Raw genomic sequence first — 24,835 nt, forward strand, 5'->3', positions numbered from 1 at the left:
CGCTTGGTTTCACGGGGGCCAAGACAGCGATGTCTTCCACACGCCGTCTAGAGCGCAGCAGCTCCGCGCTTTGTAACGTTGCGGGCCATTACTGATTGCCATGGGCTCTTCACCTTCAGCCGGATAGAAAGCTGCTGTTTTACAAATAGAAAGACCGACAAATGGGTGGTAGATAGACTGACCCTTGGGCTTACAGACAGATGGACACACAATCAAGCGAGAGGGAAGACATCTGTCTCGTCTCCTGTGCGCACACTTGGTCTTCGCTTTCTAATTCTGCCTCGCTCTCTCTCGCTCTCTCTCCAGGCAGGCAGTGTGTAGGCTAGTGGAGCGTGTCTCACCGAGAACCAGTGAATAGTAATGAACTGAGCGTGTGTATTTGTGTGTGTGTGAGAGAGAGCTGGAGGAGGGGAGGGGGAGCTAGGCAGGCAGAGTTTTCTAGGTGCTGCTGATGCAGTTAGAGAGAGAGGGAGGAGAGAGCTTGCAGAGGAGGAAGGAGGCAGGAGGCTGCCAGCTGAATCACCACCATCACTTCATTTTCTCTCTGTTCTTTCTCTGGTGTGGGAGATGAACGACCAAGCCACCCCCCGTCTCTCTCCCTTTCTCTTCTTCCCTCCACCCGCGCCACCCGCCGCCCCCATCCCCCCCCTCCTCACCCCCCCAGTTCAACCGCCATCACCCCACGTTGCTATCCCATCTCTTTCTTCTTTTCCTCTACCCCCTCTTTCTTGTTCTTTATTTCTACCCCCCCCCCCCTTTTTTTTCTCTTTCCCACACCCCGATTTCCCACTCAATCTATCGCCGCGGAGAAAAGGACTGAATAACAGCCACACCGTGGAAACCACGAAGAGTCAAGACAGTCCCGGCTGCCTCGCTAGGAGACGACACCTGCGCTCCTCTCTCCTGACTCTCCGCGCTCCGTGGCTCCGAGACCTTCCGTTTCGACACAGAAGGATTAAGACCAAGGGAGGCCGACTCAGAAAGCCCAGGAAAAGAATTCACCTACCCCTCTGTCAAAGCGCTGGAACTCAATTCACTTCAGACAAGTTTTTTTTTTCCTTCCATGTCCCGCTCTCCATCGAAAGAAGAGGAGAAAAAAAAACTTGGAAGAATAGCGGAAGCTAATTGCTCAGGTTTCTGAGGGCTGCCAACCTGAAAGAACTTTCAATCTAATTAATTCCCCTACAAGAAGACTCAAAGAACTTTTTCCCCCCTCTGCTTTTCAGACCGAATAATTGGAGCCGGAGATTGCTTCCACTGTGCTCCTGTCACTTTTATCAGTTCAAACGATTCGCAAAAGACACCTGGTGCTACCTCGGAAGTGTCTTTATTGGTGTCTAGTATCTTGGATAACTACAAACAGCCTACGACAAGACTTATTTTAGATGTTTGTGTCCCGTATTATAAAAGGCGAGAAAATTCTTAACACAGACTTTCGTTTTTGTGGTCGAACTTTTATCGCGGGGAAAGCGGGGACTCTCCCTGGTGCCGTGTAGGTGTAAACCTGGCGAATAGTTTCTGGTACCGTTAGCAGAAAATGCCAGGAAAGGAAGGAGCAGGAATGAGCGGCCAAAACAAATGAAAAAAAACAAAAACAAAAAAACTACTTCAGGTCTCAGTGAACCCCCACAAGATACCAAGTACGTCAAGTAACTGCTGTCCACTTAGCCCAGCTCTCAAACTGGGTTTCAACCGCAGGGGAGACGTAATCCTTTCTCTCGTCTCTTAAACCCCCTTTTTTCTACGAGTCTAGGCGAAGGCACACTGCCAAGTTTGAAGTAAAAGGCTGATTTTTTTTTAAAAGGAGAGGGAGACGGGTTTGGCTGGGACCGTTTTTCTTTTCTTGCTTTTTTTCTTTTTTTTTATTCCCAAAGAGCCCCCTTTTTTTCCCTCCGTCCACAAGTGAAAGCTCCTAATCGTTAATCCGGCGACGTCCCGTCAGACTGTCCTTTACAGATTTTCACATTGATTGGCTGACTACTCCAGACCCTCTCCGGCTTCTCTCTGCCAGTCTCCTGCGCTCGCTCGCTCTCTCACTCTCCTGTTCTGTCTCTCTCCCTCTCATTGTCTCTCACTACAGTGTCGGCTGTGGGGAGGCCAGTTCTTCCCCCCAGCTCGGAGGCAGAGGAGAAGGAAACCTAGGTAAGTATAAGATGCGATCCATAGATATTACCGCGCTGTCCAGTATACTCTTTCTCTCGTTGTGTGTGTGTTTCGTAACATGAGGAAACATGCGATGTACATGGTATGTGGTTGCACTTAACAGTTAAACCCGGATTCACACTGAGAAGCAGATAGTAACACCAACATACGTGTATGTGCGACAGTGCAGCGATAAAGGCACCTCAGGTCGAGCATTGGCGTTTACCTTGGTTTGAGACAATGTATCGACTGCGTTGTAAGCATAGGTTTATAGCAACGTCTTGAGGTTTTGTTTTTAACAAAAGGCGGATTCGAAATGCACAGCAATGGCAATGAGCGCAAATATCTAATCCTGAATTACACATAGTCACCGCATAACATAGTTCAGCCATTTGGTGTTTTAGTGGGGTTTACCAAGGTCCTGATCTTGATGCATTGTAACTAAACATACATTTCTGCTCCAAGAGGCATTGATACAGAGCCGCGTACGAAGACTGGGCATCCATTTGCCCTGGGGCAGGGAGTTAGATTTAATTCTCACTTGAGCAGAGGCATCTGACGGGCAGTGATGGCTAACTTGGTGAATTCGCGGGGAAAGATCCTCAGTCGCGAAGCAGCCGTGCGCATTGCTTGTCAAGAAAAAAAAAACTCGAAACATAAGCCGCAACACAGATGCGGCACAATGAGAAAACTAGACCGCCGACCCGCGACGGCAGACGCCGCCTTCCTGGAGAAAAGAACTTCCCCGTACGAGCGCCCGAGGCTCCCGATTTTACTCTTGATGCCGTTTTTTCCGTAAAACCCGAAAGTCAGCTTGAAGTGTCCGGTACAATGATGTTCTCTAGCGAAATTACTGAGTGCCTCACGGATTTCTTATTTGCTAAATGAAAACCAGAAAAGGGGGCTTGAATTTGTCACCTTTTCCGCCATTATATTTTTAGAACTGTGTGTGGGGCGCAACTCCGGATTCAATGCGTGGTTTGCGAGTGGATCCATATTCCCTCTATTTTTGGACTTTCCGGCAAGGGTAAAAAACGGACAGCCCGGTCCCTCATTCTACCTAATCCACGTAAAAACTCAATTCGGTCTGATCCGATCCGCCATCATTTTAATGCTCCCATTTAACACATAAAGGATACCGAAGTTTTAACTTTTATTTCACAGAGCTAAATGTGAAACCAAATGTTTTTTTCTTTTCAATTTCTTTTTAAAACGTGTAATATAAATTAAACGTTTTTTTATACTTGGGTTTATCTGATTAAAAAAAAAAACAGATTTTAGAGAATATGGGACTGTGAATATTATCCACCCGTTGCATAAATGTTATTTTAATCTATATCTTAGATTCATGTCTGGAGCCCACTGGGAATACAGTATATACACAAATACACTAATATAGACAGTTATTTAAACAATATCGTGTACACATTCATACACATAAGTGTATTTGCAACGTGATAGTATGTTCTGAGGAATTTCACGAAAATGCAGTGTTGTAAATCGTGATCTACACATCAGACCAAATTTGTACCACTGCAGTTTATCTCTGGGTTAGGCATTGCAGTCAGTAGATTAATTACAATTAATAGCATTTACCACATTTACCAAAGTTGTGCCCTGTGCCCCAGGGTGCATCCTGCTTTGCGCCCAGCGGTTCTCTGGACAGGCTCCAGGCCACTGTAACCCAGAACTGGCTAAGTGGTTACTGAAAGTGATGTGATTGACCAAAGTAGTCCTACATCATGGTGAACCACCTCTTCCACCACTAAACAGCAGATCGAGGGAGACATAAGGAGATACTTCTCAAAATAATTCAGGGGAAAATCCAGGAAGGCTAGATTGTTCAAGGCCTGAGCAAAATGTAAGCAGGACTTTAGGCTTAACACCCTCTCCTCTTATTAACAGTACAGGGAGATCTTGAATAGCCAAGAAGTTGATACCTTGTTTTAACATCTCTTCAGATGTTAAGCACCTCCTTTACAAGATTTCCTGTCATAATATTGGGGAAATTCTGGGCCAGAGGGAAGAGCACCACCTACTGGTCCACCACCACCACCACCACTTATAACAGCAGCCTGGTTTTCCTTAGCAGTTTCTGATCCCATTATGGACCAGGAACATCCTTGACTTAGGTTCTGAGCCCCGATGAGCTCAGGCTTCGAGGAGCCATGCTGCTGTCAAACTGTGCCACAGTGCTACAGCGGTGTGCTGTGGGGTCAAGCAGGATATATTAGATCTCAGTCAGTGGGCATCAAGATGTAAGCCCAGAGTTAATCATGTTCAGGAGAGAAGGACTAATGCATGTCTGAGCTGTTTCCATGGAAGTCTAATAGCTGCCCCTGCATTATTGAAGCCTGTTATGTGAGCCTGCGGAGACACAGGCAGGAGTCTTTAAAGAGCAGTGTCCTGCACCGGTGAGCATCATGTCACTCTTTGAAGTTTGCTTGCCTTATGTGGAGGGACTTGTAGGAACCGGGCAGCTGGGAGGTGTCCTGTATAGGCGATACACACCCACCAGCCGCCTCACGCATCCCAGTTAAAGGACCTCCGATTACATTAACCTCTCGGGTTTAAAGAGATACAACGGAAGGGGGGCCAAATGACAAACTAGAAGGAACCGTGCTGTTGGAGTGATGGAAGTTAAAAGGAAAATATTTTTTCTTATAGTTTCTATTTTAGTTTTTTTTTTCCCCATTTATACTGAAGGTTGTGAACAATCTCAACTCTAGGTTGTGAAATTCTTTGAAAATACTAAACAGGAATGATTGCCAGTAAACAAAACATACCATTTGTGAATATGTGATACAGCTTTTTTAGTTATTGGCGTAGGATGTCTTTGACCTTAAATGAACTAATCAAAAATGAAAGTTTCCAATTGATTTTTAAACAGCTTGTTTTTTGTAGTCAGTTATGATTTGGAGTATAAGAGGAAAAATATTTTCCTGTTCTGGATATTTCATTTGGAGAGGAGATGAACCAGTAGTACATCTTGGTGACAGCCCATTGCCTCCAGACTGAGCAGAATTCTTCCTGTCAGTTACATTCTGAGATGAATCTAGAGTTCTGGAACTGCCACCCTGCCCTTCCATGCAGTTTCTGATCTTCTTTGGAAAGAAAGACATCTGAAAAAAACTCACACATACCTTGGACTACATAACATGCAACAAGGATTAATAGATGTATTAAACTGATGACTAATACAATACCTATAAAACTCTTAATGAAACAACTGGTGAAACACAGTCTACCGCAGCTTTTCGTCGTAGCATCAATGAGGAATGCACCTCTTTTCCAGAATGTCTCTTCTCGGGATGTAGCATGACAGAAGGTGAATAGTACTGAGGGGTGGGGAGGTCATAAAGTAACAGCTGCTGATAACATTTTGTGGGTAAATACCGAAAAACAATTATTGCAAATGATATGAAGGTTGAGTAATGCCAGGGTTTTTGTGGATGCAGAATAGGCAACCTGATTCTCTAGATTTGAGTATTTTTTTAAACCACATCAACTTGCCTGTTCTGTGGTGTCACCCTGCTACAAGTGCAATATGTGTGATTTGAGCTCTTGTGTTTCATGCAAACAAACAGAAGTTGCAGGTTTGACCCCTTGTAATATACAGAATAAGGTTGTGCAGAATGTGCAAGCCATTTTGTTGGTCTCGCAGCAGTAACAGTCTCCTTAAAAGTAACAGCAGTAACAGTAACAGTAACAGCCCCCTTAAAATCATGGTAACTCAGTGGTAAAGGGGAAACAGGATAACCCAGGGTTACTGCTGATAACACTGGTTACACACAGTAGGCTCATACCCCTCGCGGTCTGCCAGCTTGGGGATTCACGGGAAAAGAAGGGATGCTCTTGTTTCTTTTCTAGAAGAGAGTGCACAAGTATAGCTTTGTAGATGTTTATAACAGCTCTGCTGGTATGAAACTTTAGATTACCTACGTTTTTATTGTGTGGTTTTGTAAAAGATCATTTTCAGCATAATTGTCCTAAGAAAACGCTGTAGTGAAGAACGACTGTATCCTTTTACCTGTTTCTCACAGCAGTTGATTTTAGAGGAGGAAGGGGACGTTACAGATTGTAACTGTGTACAGGTACAGGAAAAACAAGCAGAGCTCCCAATGACGTTATATTTCATGCCAATGTTTTCTTCATTTGTTAGCTTTGTAGGGAGATAAAGAGTTAAATAACACTAGATTGGCTCTCCTGATGGCCAGTACTTATCATTGTAGGAAGTTATAAGGAAGGCCGTAATAAAGGTTTGTGTTCTAGGCTTTAGAAGAGACTGTTGTATATCTGAATGGCATGTAAGGTGTCACTGCATGGTTACGGACAGTAAAACTGTACAATTCACACCTGAGCCATGGAATTTGAACCTATTAAACAGAGAACTGCAATCCTATTTTTAAATTTTGGGGTTGGAAAGAATCAGCATTGATGAGTGCTTTTCAAACCACAATTAACGTAAAATGTACATGGTAACTTGTAAAATATCCACATATCACACTATCTATTAAATTTCCGGGTACGTGCAGTCCATATTCTGTGATTCAGAACAAGGCAACAAACGTCTGGTGATGTGAAGCAGTCTGCTTTTTTATTACATTGTAAACAAGCAGGCTTGTGAATACATCTCTTTAATCCAACAGAAATATTGCTCTTGGTTTTGCCTATAAATGGAACTTGCTTGTTAACTCTGCATGCAGATTGGAAACTTTCTGCGGTAAAATATCTGCTGCACAACCTGAACTTAATGAGATGTACGAGTGAATTACATGAGTGACATTAGTGACATTCGAATGACTAGTGAGCGAGAAGGGCCGCATGATGTCACAGCTAGTGGGAACTCTCACTCTCTCCTTTGGCAACAACATGGCGACATAGTACTTTCACAAAGTTCACAATTTTGTGCTTAATTTGACATTTGTAAAACGTTTCTATGCATCAATTAACTTATTTTGTTACCGAGATTTAGAAACTGCTATGAGAAATTGGAACTACAGTTCCCCTTTAAAAACATACATCAGAGCTAATTGAAATATACCAACCCCAAACCTGAAATTGAAAACTCCCAGACTCTACACCGAACCCCAATGTTGTCCCTCTAGTTCAGGAGTCCCCAACCCTGGTCCTGAAGAGTCACAATCAGGTTATTTACTGTATATGGGTCACCATAAATTACCTGTTATTGAAAGATAAGGGACACATGTTTAAGCAATTGATCAATTAAACCCATAATGTCATAATGAAAGGATCACTGGTCCTTGAAGGCTGGAGGTTATTCTAATTGTTTTTTCCAAATGATCTGTAATTTACTTAATGGATTGCGCCATCTGTTTAATTGATCATAGTTAAATTTGTTCCAGGCCTCTAGAAATTTAAGATTTATTGGCTACCTCTGAAACCTGCTGGACTGGGGCTCTCCAGCAGCAGGTATGGAGAGACCCCTGCTGTAGAACTAACTGTACTGTTACGCTTGGGGTACCCGTGTGTACAGCAGCAATCCTGGGCAGGTTGTGTGTGTGGGGGGGTGCCTGCATCAGGGCCTCAGTGACACAGAGTGGGATGGGGAGTGGGAGTGGAGAGCAGGGGAGGACAGCAGCTCTCTCATCAGAAAGTCACTCCAGCACCCCGCGTGAGCCATAACAAGCTCCAGTCACTGATTTATTCATTGGCAGAACTTTCTGTTCCAGGGCGCTATTTTCGAAATCCACCCAGAAGTACTCTTTGCTTTGCTTCACTTCAGATTCGAGCCTAAGAAATGAACAGAATGTTCCCAATTGTGAAATCTTATTTGCCTAACATGTTTCAATTTTCATTTTAATTAGCATTATTCCAGTAAGAAAAAACCCAAGGTAAATTTCAAGACTTCGCACAATGTAACGATACCTGTTTTCACCTTCTATCCCACCAGTTAAGGAAAAAGGCAAAAGCGTCTTGCTAAGAAAAAAAAAATTGAAATGACCTGACTAATCTGTTCTATCTGATGGAATATGGTGTTCAGCTTGAACACACAGGCACACAGACAGATGGGTTCACACACAGGCAGCTGTGCACAGATTAATGCGGAGCTGTCAGGAAAGCCCTGGAATTTCAGACAGGATGAATGAAACACTGGAAGTAGTGGTAGGAGGTCCTGAACATTAGAAATCTGGGGGTTGAATTATTGAGAGCCTCAGCAGGTGTAACAGTTTGTCATTGAGTGTGTGTGTGTGCGCGCCTGCGTGTGTGTGTGGAAAAGGGATGGACAGCTTTGAACTGGAGGAGCTCTTTTGACTCAGCCCTCCTACACCTCGTTTGGGAAGTCGACTAATCCACAGCCCCCACAGGAGGTCCAGCAATACGCTAATGGGCAGGTGACCCAGAAACCCTCAGTGCTCCGTCAGCTAATCCTGTGCAAGAGAACAACTTTCTGACACTGGAGACATTTCTAACCAGCACAAGTGCCCCCCCCCCACCCCCCTTTGATTAACGGTCTTTCCAAAAGCACAATTCCTGAAATGCATTGCTGTATTTTTCTGTGAATCGACTGACTCATCAGCCAGGTCCCGGCAAAATCTGAAGTGAGTCAATAACTTCTGTATTCTAGATTTGGATCTGTGAAAGTAGCACAATGCTACTCTGAAGTCCCTTGAATCGTCCTCCAAAGATCATTGCAGGGAAGCTGTGGATCTTGATTTATGGACCTTGATTTAGCTACCACCGTTTTGCAGAAACAAGGGTGATAAATCACTGTTACCTGCCTACGTCAGGCTGCCATGATGCATTTCAAAACAAGATTTCAATATTAGTTTAAAAAATACATATTTTTGCCTTTTGAAGGGACGACAAAACGAGCTTTGACTGCAGGTGGTGCTGTAAACAGCTGCAGAGGTGGCTTGGGTCAGGCAATGCCAACATTTTTCACAGTGTTATTGATCCCAAATCCTATGGCATGGCAAATGGGTATCCATCATCTCCCAACTGTTTGGATGCTTAATTAATGTGAGGTGATGTGCTGTTAGTCCCATTTATTCTGATTGCTGACTTTGTTCTTTCTCCCTATAATAGGGACCACAGCCAGGAGCTGTGGCTGCGATTTTAGTTTTTCCTAAATCTTTCCTGAATCTAGAGGAGCTGAGCCCACCGAGTATGGAGGTGTGCGCGTGAAAGGGTGTGGGGGTGTGTGTGCACCAGTCTGCACGCACATATGTATGAATGTGTGGTTGTGTAGGCGGCTAGGTCTTTGAAGCCTCAGACAAAAAAAAAAATCTCAAATCTGCCTCAATTATACCGCAGCCCCAAGAATCCACTTTGATCAACGTGAGGGAGAGACAGAAAGAGACTAAAAAAGAACAGAGAAAGCAAGGGGCCGTGATGAGAGGCACAGGGATGACTGAAAAATCCCAAAAATGAATTAAAAAAACTAATTGAGTTTAATGCAAATATAATTGAGATATACTGTATATGTAGCATCACAGAGTGTGCTGGTATAATTATGAAGTTATGCAACTAAATTATTGGGCTTTCACGGTTAAAATACTTTTCTGTGTGGGCTGACCGAGTTTCACTCACGAGCTGTGTTGCAAGGTGTCAGTGTGTTTTGATAACTCCTTTTACATACTTGAAAATGCTGAGTCTCAAAGCGATTTGACTGAGTTAACCGATCTGTCCCACGAGAGAAGCTGTTTTAATTAATAGATGGAGAGGAAAGTTAAACGAAAACTCACTCCTGCAATTACCTTGCGGAGAATTTGGTGTTTTCATGAGAAGGCTATGCGTGCCCCAGAAAACTTCATATTCTTCGGTTTTTAAAGGCACTTGTCAAGATGCTTGTTCTAAATTTGTCCTGAAAGGAACCTCGTCTGAGTGTCCAGCCTTGTACTTAAGGGTCTTATTTATGGAATAGCTGCTTAATCTAGAGGTTTCTTCCATCAACAAAATTCCTCCAAAACCCTCCTCTTATTTCTAGAGCCATGTGATCTACCAGTGATGATTACATTATGCAAAGGAAACTCCAGCCTTGGAGCAAGATGCTAAGAGTAGCCGGTGGAAACTTTAATTTCCTATAGAGGGTGGGGGTCTGTACTTATGGGCAGAGAACCTTCACTGCAACTAAAAGGATAAAAGCTGAGAAATATGTCTCCTGCCTTGAGCACTGTTCACTTCATGTGATTTTGAAGGAATCACAAACGGGGATTAACAGAATTCCTTAAGAATGAGAGAATCCAGTTCAGGGGAACGCTTGCTCTACCACGCAACTCTTCTGTGAGTCTTCTCAGCTCTAACGGGGGGCCTGTGTGTGAGGATTTTTCCAGAAGCTGCTTGATGACGCCCTTTGATCAATAAACAGCCGGGAACTGGATGAGCCTCTCTTGTGCACTTTTTTTTGTTTTCTTATGCTCTTAAGTTGAATTATTGCCAGCTCTCTCAGCTGACATCTATTGTTAAATGATGACAGTGAGCTATGTGGGACAGACGGCTTTCATTCTCTCTGTTGAGATTAAAAAGATCTATCTCAAGTTGACAGCACTTCCTCTTTCAGATGTAAAACAAGCTCTTTATTTCATTGCACAGAGAGTCGGATACCCTTCTTTACTTAAACTTTCTTGCTGTAGTGTTATAGTCCCAGGATGTCCAATTGTAGGTATCGCTCGGTTTGTGTGTCATTTTCTTTTACGTTTGTGAGAAAGTTGCGTAGTGAAAGGTGTCAATGGGATAAGATGATTGTGGTCTGCACCTTTCTTCATTAGTTTAGTTTCAAATTTAAAACATAAGGCAAAAATTCAATTCAGGTTCAATAAATAAGGTAACAAAATATCTCAGGCCAGGTTGGCCCAGTGGAGCAGTGGTGAGCATTGCTGCCTCACGGTATTGGGACCCTGAGTTAAATCCCTGGGGTGCTATCTGTGTGGAGTTTGTATGTTCTCACCCTGTTAGTGTGGATTTCCTCCAGGTGCTCTGATTTCCTCCCACAGTTCAAAGACATGCTGGTAGGTGAATTGGCTTCTGGGAAAATTGGTGCTGGTGTGAGTGTGGGCATGTCTGTGTTTCTGTCTGTCTGCCCTGCAATGGATTGGCAAACATTCCAGGATGTATCCCGCCTTGTGCCCATTGCTTGCAGGGATGGGTGAAGCAGTTAGAAAATGGATGGATATCTCTTATCTACAAACGCATTTTATCTATATCGGTGTTTGGATACATACAAGTTCTGTGCATCCTTCATTGTGAGCCCAGAGGACTCTGCCTACCTGTCCTTAAGCCATTAGCTTAAATGTGGCTGACTTGTGCAAACATCAACTAACACTGAGTGCTACTGTTACACAGCAGACAGGTTGTGGCAAGACACTTGAAAATGATCTGGCTTGCTCTGACAGGCCATCAGACAGTGTCAGCAGCATTGCCACTTTCTAGCCCACTTTCAAATCAAATCTCAGAAGCTAGGCAAGGCTGGGCCTGGTCAGTACCTGTATAGGAGACCAGTATGGAGAACAAGTTGCTGCTGTACGTGTTGTTGGTGGATGAGTAGGTTGTGTTTTTATTCTGAACCAGGTTTTCTAATCTAATGACCCCCTGCAGTGACTCTGGATACTGCGCTGCAGGTGAGACTGTACTTCATGTGAAATGAAGGAAGATTCCATGGCATTGCTTGGAAGATTAAGGGTGTTAACCCCTGTGTTCTGGTTAAATCTCTCTCTGAGTCCCCCACAATTCAGTTGATGTCTCTGCCTAATCTGTTGTACAGTAGGACTGCTGGTACAAAACAGCTGCCACATGTCACCCGGCTGGGTGCTGCCCTTCAGATGTGGAAATGGGTCCTTTCCTTTGAGATGGGAAGTATATTAATGCAATGTCTTATCATCCCACTGCCTGTTTGCACCAGGAAACACGCTATCAGCAGTTACTGGGAGTTACAGATAGGAGGTGCCAGACTGCACAGCTCACAGCCTCTGCTGGGCACCAGGGACTTTTCTCCTGTCCTTCAGAAGAGAGAGTTCACCTCTGGTGACAAAGCTGCAGCAGGCTATAGGAACTCGACATAGGTTTCTGCTTGTTTGAGTCGTTCTGCTCAGGGAACCATCTGAGACTGTGGAAAAGTGATGTTGTGCCACAGTGTTATTGGTTACATCTTTGGCTTTGAAGAGACAGATTGCACGAAGTAGGAGTGGCACCAATCAAAGTTATCTGGGGATAGATAATATGTCTATTCAAGATCTTTATTCCGAATTTGAGTCAAGTTAGAACATGAGGTAAGAAATGTAGTTATGGTTTGTGTGAGACTGCAGCCCTGATCTTTGAGCCACCTTCATGTCACAAACTTCATACCAAACACAAGATGTTGCTGTGTCTGAGAGAAGTAGAGTTCTTGAACAGGTAAACACTAGAGGCCTGAGTCTGTTACAGGGCTATAGAAAAACACTGCAGGGATTAACTACCATTCCATTTGCATGCAGGGAAGTACGGTACCTTTATTTCAGAGATCTTGTGAAAGTGGAATTTTTGGGCTGATTGTGACGTCATCGGGGACGGTCTCTGGTTGTTTTTGTCACGCTCCCACCACAAGAGGGCGTTAAGAAGCAAGCGCCTGCAGTACGGGCGTTAAACAATAGCGTCTTATTTAGAAGCCAGGAAGGCAACATTACATATTTTGTATCACCCCCCCCCTCCTCCCCACCTCCAACAAAACACACGTCCCCCTCCCAATACCTCAGCAGGGAGCAGGGGGTAATCCAGACCCCGGGAAGCAGTTCTCCTGAAAGCTTGGCGCTGGAGAGCCCCACAAAGAGCTTTGTCCCTCTGCGGGCAGAAAAGAAGTCTCCTCAATGAGGTCTTTGTTGCCTAGGACTGAGAAACAGCAAAGGAGTAGTGAGCACTGAGTGACAAATACCTGGCCCCCCGGTGCCTCAAATATCTTAGACACGCACTAGATACAAAGTGCACAAACACTGCCTCTGTACTCCTCTCACTGCCTTTGTGTTAGAACAGCTATGGCATTTTTAACTTTTTTTGAACTCAGGCAGGGGCAGGGTTAGTCTCGATTTACCTGCGGATAGACTGCAGTCGGGAAGACTGTGGCGCAACTATGTGTCTCGCAGCAAACGGAGATGAAGCATTTTTAGCGTTTTGCGTTAAACACAGAAAAAAGAGGAGTGTCCACTTTTTATATATCGTTTTTGTTGTTTTTTTTCTTTCATTTACCACCTCTGTTTATATAGCGGCAGCTTTTTATGGGGGGCAGACAGAGCAGGAGCCCAGAGGAAGGTATATTCTAGGCATGCTGAAACAATCTGTACCTGGATCTGGGAGAAACCCGTTGCTCACTTTATTCCCTGAATATGATGTCATCTTCCTACCGTAGAGAGGAATCCTTCTCACTATCGGATTTTCGAGGAGTCTGAGCGACAACAGCAAGCCGACTTGCAATTCTCGGTTGTTTTAAATCGGGACGCTAAAATGAGAATATTTTGGGGGAAAAGGAAGGATCTGAGATCTTTCCGGTCAATGCAAAGAGGAGAATCATACTTCTAAGGCTTCTAAAAGGGACACCCAAATATTAGAAACAAACTGCGACGGTAAAACTGTTATCCTAGTTCCGGGGCTTATCAACATTCATGATTATGTCATTATCATATATTAATTTGTGTTCGCTTACATTAGGTGCTAATTTAATTCGGAACAGAAAAATATGATAAAATGACAATAATATGATGATAGAAATCATCAGCATGGAAATGGTTTATTCTGCAGTTGGGTGGTTTTTGGATGTTTGTCTGTGAAACTGCCTGTTAATGTCTTTGGCGTTTGTCCCTCAGACTCAAACTCCTGTAATGACAGAATCGGAGTATGAATATGAAGGTCTTTGGTATTATTAAATTCTTAAGGAGTTTTTTCCCTGCTGTTCGTATCTTCAGAACAGATCCTTCAGTCTTCTGACAATTGTACCTAAGGCGAAAATGGAAAGTTTTATTCTCGAGATTAAAGTGCTTTTCTCATGTCACGGAAGAGGAACCTATTACTGTTTCTGAATTCAGTTTGCGGGTGTTTCTATTGTTAGGTTTTAATTTCAATTCCTGGCCACATTTTTTATTTAAACAATCTGGCTGCCAGTTTTACAGTTCATACGGCAGTGTAAGGTCATACATAAGAGATCGTAGATTTCCGTGCAAACGTTTGAACATTTTCATTGTCCTGCTCTTTTTTACCCAGTGTTTTTTCTTCTTTGTGCAGAAACCTAACCCAGACAGATCTGTATTTTGATGTACAAAAAGTAGCTTTGTATCTTAGATGTGCGAAGAGGAACAGGTAATATTAATGACGGGGAGCTCCTGACAATGAATCAATTAGATGTGATTGGTGGATGTGATGGATTAGCCTCTATACTTCATATTGGCTGTTCATATATAATGGGGTTGTGGTCAGGGCTTTGAAAATTCAAATCGATGTGAATTAAACATTGCAAAATAACAGGTTTGGTTTTTTCCTACCCTGACTAATCTGTCTTAATAAGAGTTAGTGATTCTAACGGTACAAATCATTAGAGTTTTTGAGTCAATTGTTTATGCTCAAAACGTAAAGGAAAAATATCACCGCATCTCTCTCATTACACTAAACCTTTACACATCATGACAAAACGTTTACTTTATTTTTCCAATAGAAAGCGTAAGATAAATGCAACTAAAGAAATTGAGAATGTATATATTTCCACCAAACGAAACTGTAAAAGTTGAAGTACTTTCCGAGATCAGTGCCCGTTTAGCGCGCGTCAGTTCTCTGTGCGCATTCCGGTTCGCTGCGTTTGTTGTCGCCATCCGTCTGTTTTTGCGCGCAAAAGTATAGACTCCCGATCTCGAGTATATTCGGACTCGTGTACTAAATATTCGGTTTGTCCGATTTTTTGTGCATTGTTTCCCGTCACATACTGACTTTGATAGATTCCTTTCGGTGGTTTAAATTAAGCTACATGATTTTCATTTTTCAAAGTAAAAAATGATCTTTTTTTTTAAATGTGTTTTCGATTTATGGTACAAAATGCGATATTTGATGAAATCTCAATGTTACAATCCCGTAGGCTGACATAGACAATGCCAGTATTTCTGGTATCATTAGGGTTTTTGGTCAACGTCCAAAGGGTTTAAATTAAAAACTTTAAACCAATATGATTCCAAAGAAAACAAGCTAGTGTTCAGTCTTATCAGTCACAATCATCTGTACAGATTAGTACATTCAGTCCATACGGAAGCACAGAGATTAAATGTCGGCATTCCCACAGAAAGGTAAGAAAACAGAGATTGTTTAATAAGCTGTGTATTTAAACGTTGCTTTGTTGTTTACTAGAAAGATTAACTTGAGTTTCTGTCCTTCGCCCTTGTAGCTAGACAATCCCTAGCTAATCTATGAGTGGAATTATAAGAAAAAGCCATTCTCTGTATCTATTTCTGTAGAGCGCCGCATAATCTCCAAAGTCTTAATTATGGTCTGGGACTCGATTTTCTCCTAGTGATGAATACCGTGATTGTTGCTGCTGTAAAGAAAGCATCGAATTTTCTCAGACAATGAGGAGAAACGGCTTGTGCTGTGAAAATGAAAATGAAAACTACAAAATCTGTTGCAGGATTTCTTTCTTTGCATTGTTGCTTTGATATCTGCCCAGAAAAGTGTTAGGACGGTTTGCAGAACATGGCATATTTAAAATGAGGGCAGACAAATCTGAAAACATCTTGTTGGCTATTATCACAAGCCTGGTTATGCTTACTGTATTTAACAGTATATTGGCCAGGATAAATTCCAAGTGTATCTCGAGTTCGATGTGTTCAGTTAGAGTGACAATTTATTCACTGTCAAAGGCTTAAAACATAAATATAAGAGCAAGGGCCTATTATTTGTGAAGAGCACAATGACATGGAAGGGATCGTTCTCTGGAAATGTCAATATTGTGACAGTTTCTTCTGCAGAATTAACATGTTTTGGAGACATACCCAGATCCAGATGTGGTAGATCCCAGCTACCACAATCATTTAGAAATATGATTCCAAATGTTGCTGAAAACCTCTAGCTTGAATATGTTAGGCAATATTTTGTATAACGGGGATTTAAAAATGATAGTAGAAAGATTTGCAGTTCGGGGATATCCGATGTGAGATCATAGCAACTTTGCAAAAATGTAAAGAATTGTTATGCTTTTGTAAACGTTTTTTAGAAGATGGTAAATGGAGATGTTCAATACACTGTTAGCAAGTCAGAATATTACTGAACTCCCATAATGGTAATTTAACTTTGACTTCAGCAATGCTGCTACAATGTTTCACTGTGGCTGTAAGTACAATGCACAAGCATGTTTTGACAATATCACACAGAGTCAACAAATTTACAATGCCACAGATTTGCTACAAATCTTTCTACAAATGTGCTACATTTTACAATGTTGCTACAATAAGAATTCATGATCTGAGAATTCAGAGGAAAAAACAATGAACGTCAATTTTAATAAGATGCTCCTATGGTTCCTAGTGTAAATTTCTTTATAACAAGTTGTACATTTTAAATCTGTACTGATAAGTCATCAAAGCCGTATTTTGTATCTGTTCTTGGGGACCTTCAGGAATAGAAAGAAGACAGATTTGGGGAGTGCAGTATTAAAAGGCATCTACAGAAATTTTTGCTGTATGTTGGAGTTTTCTTAAGCTGATATGGTTAAATTCTGAGAAGTTGGGGGAAAAAAATGGAATATTGAGATACAAATTTGTTACTACTAACAGGCATAAAAAATTAATTGTACACATAGGGGCTTTAATTATTGATGTTTTGGGTCTGTTTTTTATCCTGTTTTACCCGTTCTGTTCACAAGCTATCTACTGCATATACCTACATCGATCTTTGTTCCTCTTATGAAGAAAAGGCCTGTTTGATTATACCAAGGGCAGGTGTAGTCAACAGAGAAGGCATAGCTTCAGTGTATCTAGCATTGCACACTCTCCTCGGGGCAAAAGGGGAAGGACAATTCCAAAGCCCATTGAAGCCCAGAGTTTCGAACAGAGGCACATGTTGGTCAGACCATTGGCCTTGGTTTAGTGAAATTTACCACTGGGACTCCCATTTCACTCAAGACATTCCACCTAGGACCAGGAAAGAGTTCTAAAATCGTATGGATTGGAAAATAAAAGACAATATTTGAAAGTTTATATATGAATGTCATAACACCCATATATGCACGCCCTCTTGATATATTTATTATAGAAAACAGCTTCGAAGCTGATACTCCAATGGACTTCTGTGCATGCTGTACCTTCTCGAAATGGGGATGGAGACCCTGGTGCTCAAGTATCGGGCTCCTCTAAGTTGTAGAGAGACCTTTAAATTAACACTGGCTCCAGCCTGGGAGAACACAGGTAATTTGACTTCTAATTGGTTGTCTTAAGTCATTAATGTCTGAGATGGATTGAAAACCAAAAAAAAAAAACTCTGTACTCTATGATCAGGACCTGTATTAGAACAGTTTGGCCAAGTCATGAGGTACTGTACATGTTTAACAGTGGTATGATATTCACCAATGGCTTATAAATGTTTAAAAGGGGGGGGGGGGTTGTGTGGTATTTGAATTATTTTCACACCCAAATAAGGAATCATGCAGAAAAGACTTGATAACCAGTTTAATAGGAGCAACCTTTAGCTCCTGAGCTTGTTTGTTAACTTTTAACAGGAGCAACACTTTTAAGATGGACCCAATGCACCAATCTAGATGGGGAAACAGACATTTTTGCCAAATAATTGAACTGCTGGGATTGAATGTTTCACTGAGCATGGTCACTGGGGGATTTTTCACAGAGAAATTAAGCAATATGTATGCCTCAATACCAAGTTAGCACCACAGCCTTTTACATTCAACAACAAAACAAAACAAAATATGAAAGAATGCTCCATAATGGCATCACCTGATAAAGATGGTGGTTTGTGTGTGTGTTTTTCCTTGCATTTAAACTTTCAGACTTTTCTGAAGAAACCCTCAATCCCAGGCTGGACATGGCCATTCTTGATAGCTGCTGTCTTTGTGTTTTGCCAGTGTATTCTAGGGTCTCTGCCAAGGCTAAAGATAAGGTCCAGTGGAACCTGTTTCTAAGCTTGTTTGATCACTGCTGTGCTCTATGGCTTTCTATTCCTATGTGATCTTATGTATTATCTCATGTAGGGTTCAAAGCCATTGGGTACAGAGTGGAAACTCGGCTAAGGAGAGACTTTCAATAAGCATCTAGGAAGGCACCTGAGCTTCTGTTACATCTACAGGGTCAGAATCAGCTTTGTAATGGAGAAAGGATTATGCTCTGCCTTATGACACCACCCCATTTAGGAGGGAACAGCTATTCAATATTGTAAGTATTCAGAGGAACAGAGGTTGGAATGTATATTCTTAATGTTCTATTTACACACATTGGAATGGAGATGGAGATCACTTTATTAGCCATATACAATTTCTTGTATTAGGAATTTGTCTTTTCGCGTACCCCAGCTTGCTCTCCATGAGACACACAGACAGGGAGAGAAGCTTGGGGTCAGAGCGCAGGGTCAGCCAGTTATACGGGGTTATATGGGGTTAAGGGCCTTGCTCAGGGGCCCAACAGAGTAGGATTCCTCTGCTGGCTGTGGGAGTCTCTTATTCTGCAGTTTCATGGTAAATACATCATCCCCTTCAAGCATGCCTGGTTTATCAATGCAACTGGAGAGCAATTGCAATTAGGTTTGTGGGTTTTTATGGTTTAGTAGAGAGGTGTTAAGATAATGTTTAACAACAATGTTTTTTTACTTTTCTGATTTTTAAATGAGGAACGAGGTATTTCTCTGTCCCAGAGTACCCCTTTGCCTAAATCATATTATTGGGTATTACTTCCAAGAAACATAATATTTCTATTCCAAATTACTTTTTTTAATGTTTCCTAACTTACTAATTGCCTCCTAATTGGTTATCAAGTACTGATGTAAAGAATCAGCTGCTAATGACCTTAAAACAATAAACCAGAATGAGGGAATGTGTTCTGCCCCAGTTTCTGACACAGCATTAATGATAATTTCATAGCTGCTCTTACTATTCAAGAGAATACTAAGAGTTTTAAAAGGCATGCAGTTCAAAGGTCAGTAAAATTAATTGATTAAGAACTCCGTTCGAGCGAAAATCACAAGGCACGAGAAAACTGTAAGATCACGACTGAGAAACGGTGGTCTACCTTTTTATCAAAAATCCAGCTTTTTGCACATTTTGTGTCATAGTTTTACAACTTTTTTTAGTTTTCATCTAAATAATGTACAACCATTTTTTAACCCCATTCCTTAGAACACACGATTTTGTCGTCGGAAGACGCGGCTGTCCTTTCTTGGGACGTGTCGCCATATTTTCAAGTCTTTGCCTCTCGCTGTAGTGGGTCAATTTCGTTCGTTCTGTCTCACATTAGGAATGGGGCTCCGACTTCCTAGACTATTCCGAGGATTAGAGGAATATCCCACCACAAGTATTCCTCTTATTTCGAACTAGAATAGGTTATTTCATATTCCAAATATACTGTTTATATGGCGAAATCAGATACAGTGGGGCCGGAATAGTACTCCTAATATTAGTGGAATAAGTCATCTCCACGTACACGAGTAAACTCTACACGAGAGCTAGCAGTACCTTTATTGGTTTCTCACAAAGCTTGATGAACAGCAAAACAATTAAGCATGCACACCCTCTCTGCTCGACGACTCGATACGTACGCTCGTCGGTTTCTTGGTAAATGTCTCCCTTCTTCACTACTGCCTCTGTATGCTCTGAAAGGCTTTAACACCAGGGCAACACATTTCTTCCGCTATTTGCCCCCTACCTCCAGACATAGCCCAGTGGGAGTTCCACGTCTAATATAGAAGAGATTTTGTTTTCTTTCTTCAGATTGCGCGGTGTCTCGTATTAGATTTCATTTTACCGTCTTCAAACCTGTACCGGGCACTTCCTGCCAATCTGATGCCAAATTCGCTCGAGCGAAAAAGAAGGAAATGGGTTGAAAACGTTTGGGGGGATAAAAGCAGCAGCCGTCCTCGTCTCCTGGTGTTTTTCGGTGCTCGAGTTTAACAGCTCAGGGACTTGGAAAGGATGCGGCAGTGAAAACGCCAGCAGCCTGCGAGACAGAGACACTGGGGCCAGAACGCACTCTCCGCACCTTCCTTTCACAACACCGAACACCGACCACACACACACACGGACACAGGAGGGCCCCCCGGCGCAGACACAAGGCCAGTGGAGCTCTACCGTGCTCAGAATTGAAAATCCATACATGTTTAATTTTTTTCAAGCGTAGCCGCAGTTCGGAGTCAAAAGTTTACGCATCAGTACCAGAATGCCAAGGATTTGGATTAATCTTCTTTAAAAGCAAAGTCTAGTCTGTTTACCGCCTCCCCCCTCCCTCCTTCCAAAACCCCTGAAATCCTTTCTAAAAGAGCCAGCAATTGCCAGTTCTTAACATTTAATGTCTCAGAAGCCCGTCTCTTCTGCTGCGGGCAAAAACACTACCTGCGAGCGATCATGTCAGGAGAGACATCCTGCCAAACCGACCGCAGTCCGGGATCTCGCTTCTTCGTGCGAGTGACGTCACCGCTACATTCGCGAGATTAATTGCGGCTGCCTCATTATCCCCGGGAACCCAGACATAAAAATTTGCCTTTGATGGTCTCATTGTCACAGTGGGTAGTCGGCTGTCCTCCAACAACTGCTGACGTTCTGTTCCTTTGAAATGTATTGCTGTTTGTTCGGTAGGGTTTCCTACAAGACGCAAAACCTCTCCCAGGTGTTTGGGGGTGAATGCTTCTTATAAATAGAAATGATTTCTCCCACTCTCTCTCACACACTCAAAACTTAACGAGCTCTCTGGTGGAAAAGCTTCTTGTCTTTTTTATTTTTATTTACTACTTCAAGTCCACAAATAGAGGCGAAACGAAAATCTGGGCACCTTTAAATTTAAAAGACATTTCACTCATTTTATGAAAAAAAACATACAATGTGGGCGCAACCCCACATAGTCTCTTTGTTAATAGTTTCTATATTCGTGGGGACATTTACTCAAGATTGTGTGCATTCCCTGATGATACCGCGCGCTCACTTGGCGCGCAGTGTTTCCCTGGTCCCACTGTATCTGATTTGTATCTTTGACGAGGTGCCGCAGCCGCCCTCCTTCAGCAGCCGGTAATTGTTTCTGTAGCACAGTAATGCCTTAACTCCTGTCTCGAGTCGGAGCTGCTGACTCAGGCCGTTCCTAATGAATTATTCTGTATGCATCACCGCCGGGTTCTCTTAATTAGACTCGTTGGGAGCAACTGATGGAACGTGCACCGCGATGGGTTTCTTCCGGCTGTAAATTACCTGCGGGGAAACGGCTGCGCCAGTGGTCGTCGGGCGGGCGATGGGAAACTCCAAGTGTGGCTAAGAACCTGCATGTTAGAGTATCTGCTCTTCTCAATGGCCTGTGCAGGAATTCATAGCCGTCTTAATTTTCTCTTTAGTGACGCGTTAATTAAGGCCTGCGAGCAGCCTAACTACATAATGAATTTGTGCTATTGTAAATATACAGGAAATGCTACAAATGAAAGGGGCTCAATTTATTGCTGAGTAGTACTGATCCAAGGATTTTGTCCAGCTGATTGCAGAAGGATTCCAGACAATTTGCTGCAACAACATGTCATTGTGAAAAGAAGCACTTCATGTTCGTAGTACAAAGCTCTATTATGCCAGGACCTTCGTATTGGGCTTGAGTTATAGAAAGTAGAGTACCTTAAAATCGACATTTATTCTACACTTTAAAAAAAAGCCAACTGAAAGTCAATGCCTTCAGCTGGGATTGAAAAGCAGATACAAGGGTAAACTGAGAGTACCATCATCAGAGTGGAAGGCCGCTGAGAGACCCATGCTTCTGAACTACACCTTGAGAATGCCCAGAAGATCCTGCCCCCAGATGGGGAAAGATACATACCGGGCGGGGCAAATGTTGTTAGCGTTTCCAAGAGCTAAAGGGGAAACTAGTAGCACAGCACTTGTTCCAAAATCAAATAAAACACCTTGTGGGATTGAAATTGAAGATCTGTGATAAGAAATAACAACACATGACAAGAGGTGCTTCAAGCCCCCCCCTATCAGGGTAGCCCTGTGTATGGGGCTCCAGTTTCACTCTACAGGCATCAGGGCCACAGCAGGAAAGAGAAGGGTTAACCCTCACCCTAACTGAGGGAGATGGACTCTGATGTCAGTGAACGAAAGCAGAGGCAGCTGAAATCATGCTCTGGTCACAACACAGCCGTTTAATTAAAACGCAGCATTATTATACAGTAGTCTATGATTATTTGTACTCTGCACAAAGTACAAAACATAATAATAATGTATCTTTCATAAGGCAACACCAAAACTGGGCAGTGATGTGGAAAATGCTGCATCCACATAAAGTCAAATCACAAGGGAGCACCTGGTGTCAGGTCAATGTACAATAGACGCAGAACTAAATAATTCTAATTGAATTATAAAAACAACATTTTTTAATCATTTTCTCACTTCTCAAAATTGTCCATTGGAATACTAATTGGTCATTTAACAGATTAATTAATTTATTGCAAAGTGACTAAAAAGTGAATTGTTTCTAATGGCTGCTGTAGTCACTTATGATAGGAGCAGGGTTTTATATATCAATTACCAATCCCTTTCATCAGTGCCATTCTCCTACAGCTGGGGTGTAGTCAGAAGAGATGTTAACTCAGGTTCTGATATCTTGGTCATTAAAGATCCCAGGATACTGTTCATAAGAATAGGGGTGTCACCCCAGTGACTCTCAGCTCAAATAATCTGGATTCTTTAAACTCTCCCTTAATTCAACTAGTGAAACAATTTCTCACTACTCCACCCAATCTGCTTTGTATTGGGACTGTGGGCCAAAATGGCTCTCATGCATCACCCAGGCGGGAGCTGTGCTGTGAAGCGTTTTGAGATGAAAACTGAAAACGCAAATGCAAACACTTAATTAATGTACTTTGGCTTGGCCTTATTGGCACACTTTGAGGCAGAATCTAATATGGGTTAAAACCTTACAAGTTAGTCCTTCCATTTTCTAACTACTTCTTACAAAATGGCAGGGGAGCAGAGGCTATTCTGGCAAGCAACAGGCATAAGACAGGTTACAGCCTGGATGGGATGCCAGTCAATCACAGGCAGACACATAGACACACACCAGGGCCAATTTCCCCTCAAGCCAATTAACCTACCAGTATATCTTTTGGCCAGCGGGAGTAAACCAGAGCACCTGGAGGAAACCCACACAAACATGGGGAGAACATATAAAACTCCACACAGATAGCTCTCCAGGTCCAGAAATGAACCCGGAGCCCCAACCCTGCAAGGCAAGAATGGTAACCACTGCACCACCATGCCATAACTCCAAAAATATTCTTACAAAGCTATACCACCAGCTCAGGTGGGTGTGTTTCTGTAGAACACCTATTCCTCTTGGAGCCACATCCTCAAGATGTTTGCTCAGCAAGAGCTCTCTGTTTGCATGCCAGTGTGTCCAAGGCTCCAGTGAGGCTCCAGGGGTGTTTGCTGCTGGATGCACTGTGTGTATGGCTGTACTGCATCACTCTTTTTCGCTTTTTTTCAAGTCCCTCATGCAAAACAGATGCGTGCGTGCTGCCTCGATCAGCTCGCATGAAGAGGTTCATGCTGCATGTACACCAGTGATAAATTGGTGTGGCAAAATAAATAAAACACAGTATAAATTACATCTAGCCACGTAAAGGCAATCGACTAGCTTTAATACGCTTTTCATTAATTTTTGGCACGTTACTTAACTAAGTTAGTGCAAAGACATTCATCTCCTTTTTTATTTCTATTCCACCTCCTGTAACTAAACAAAACAATGCTTCTTAAAAAAAACAGGAAATCCTCATTCCTGGGCACTAACCAGTAAAATCCCCTGGAGGACTGCTTTTGATGACTCACTTTCCTGCCTATTGGAGATTTTTCACCTCTGCTTTACCATATTCAGACCCTTTACAAAACTTTCAAAGCTGTACTACATCTCATTAAGCTTATCAAGCTTTACAGCATCTGTTCTTTTCAGCTGGTGTATTTTTTTTTGTTTCATGGCTCGGCTAGTTTACCCTTCCCCATATTTTTCTGTTTAGTGATGGCCACAGTACTGCTGTGTTGTTCCAGGAAGAGACATTCTGACTGTAAGACATATTGAATAAGACCACAAGAATAAGAAAGGTTATAAATGAGAGGAGGCCGTTGAGTGTGTCGTGTTCATCTGTTAGGAGCTTCATGATCCAAGACTATTATCCAGTGCATTTTTAAAAATCCCACAGAACCAGCTTTGGCCACATGAGAGCTGGTTCCAGATCCCTACAAACCTGTGCTTAATGAATACACTGCTGTTTTCTATTTTGAATGCGACTAAACTAAATTTGCACTTACGTCCCCCAGACCATTGCATAACATCTGACCTTTCAAGAATTGTCTCGAGTTGGCTTGGGTGGTGCCTTTTGGTGGTTCATTTTGTATGAAGAAGGAGTGTGTTAGTATATATAGGTGGTCCTGTCTAATTGCTGGAGTCACAGGAAGAGACAGACCTACTGTATGCAATTAATTCATCTACAGGGCCTTTGCCTAACACACTCATACAGGGAACACTTGAGTGAATACAACGTATGGTTGTATGGA

General features: G+C 42.5%; 1 protein-coding gene across 1 annotated transcript in view; it reads left to right on the top strand.

The window, feature by feature from the left end:
• Positions 1 to 741: 741 nt before the first annotated feature.
• Positions 742 to 24,835, top strand: part of lemd1 (LEM domain containing 1) — a 56,175-nt gene continuing 32,081 nt past the window's right edge. The window contains exon 1 of the mRNA XM_088640380.1: positions 742 to 2,142. The gene's annotated coding sequence lies outside the window, so the exon portion shown is untranslated. The remainder of the gene's footprint in view (positions 2,143 to 24,835) is intronic.

The sequence above is a fragment of the Lepisosteus platostomus genome, chromosome 7 (assembly GCF_059453375.1).
Source record: "Lepisosteus platostomus isolate fLepPlt1 chromosome 7, fLepPlt1.hap1, whole genome shotgun sequence".
Taxonomy (NCBI): Eukaryota; Metazoa; Chordata; class Actinopteri; order Semionotiformes; family Lepisosteidae; genus Lepisosteus; species Lepisosteus platostomus.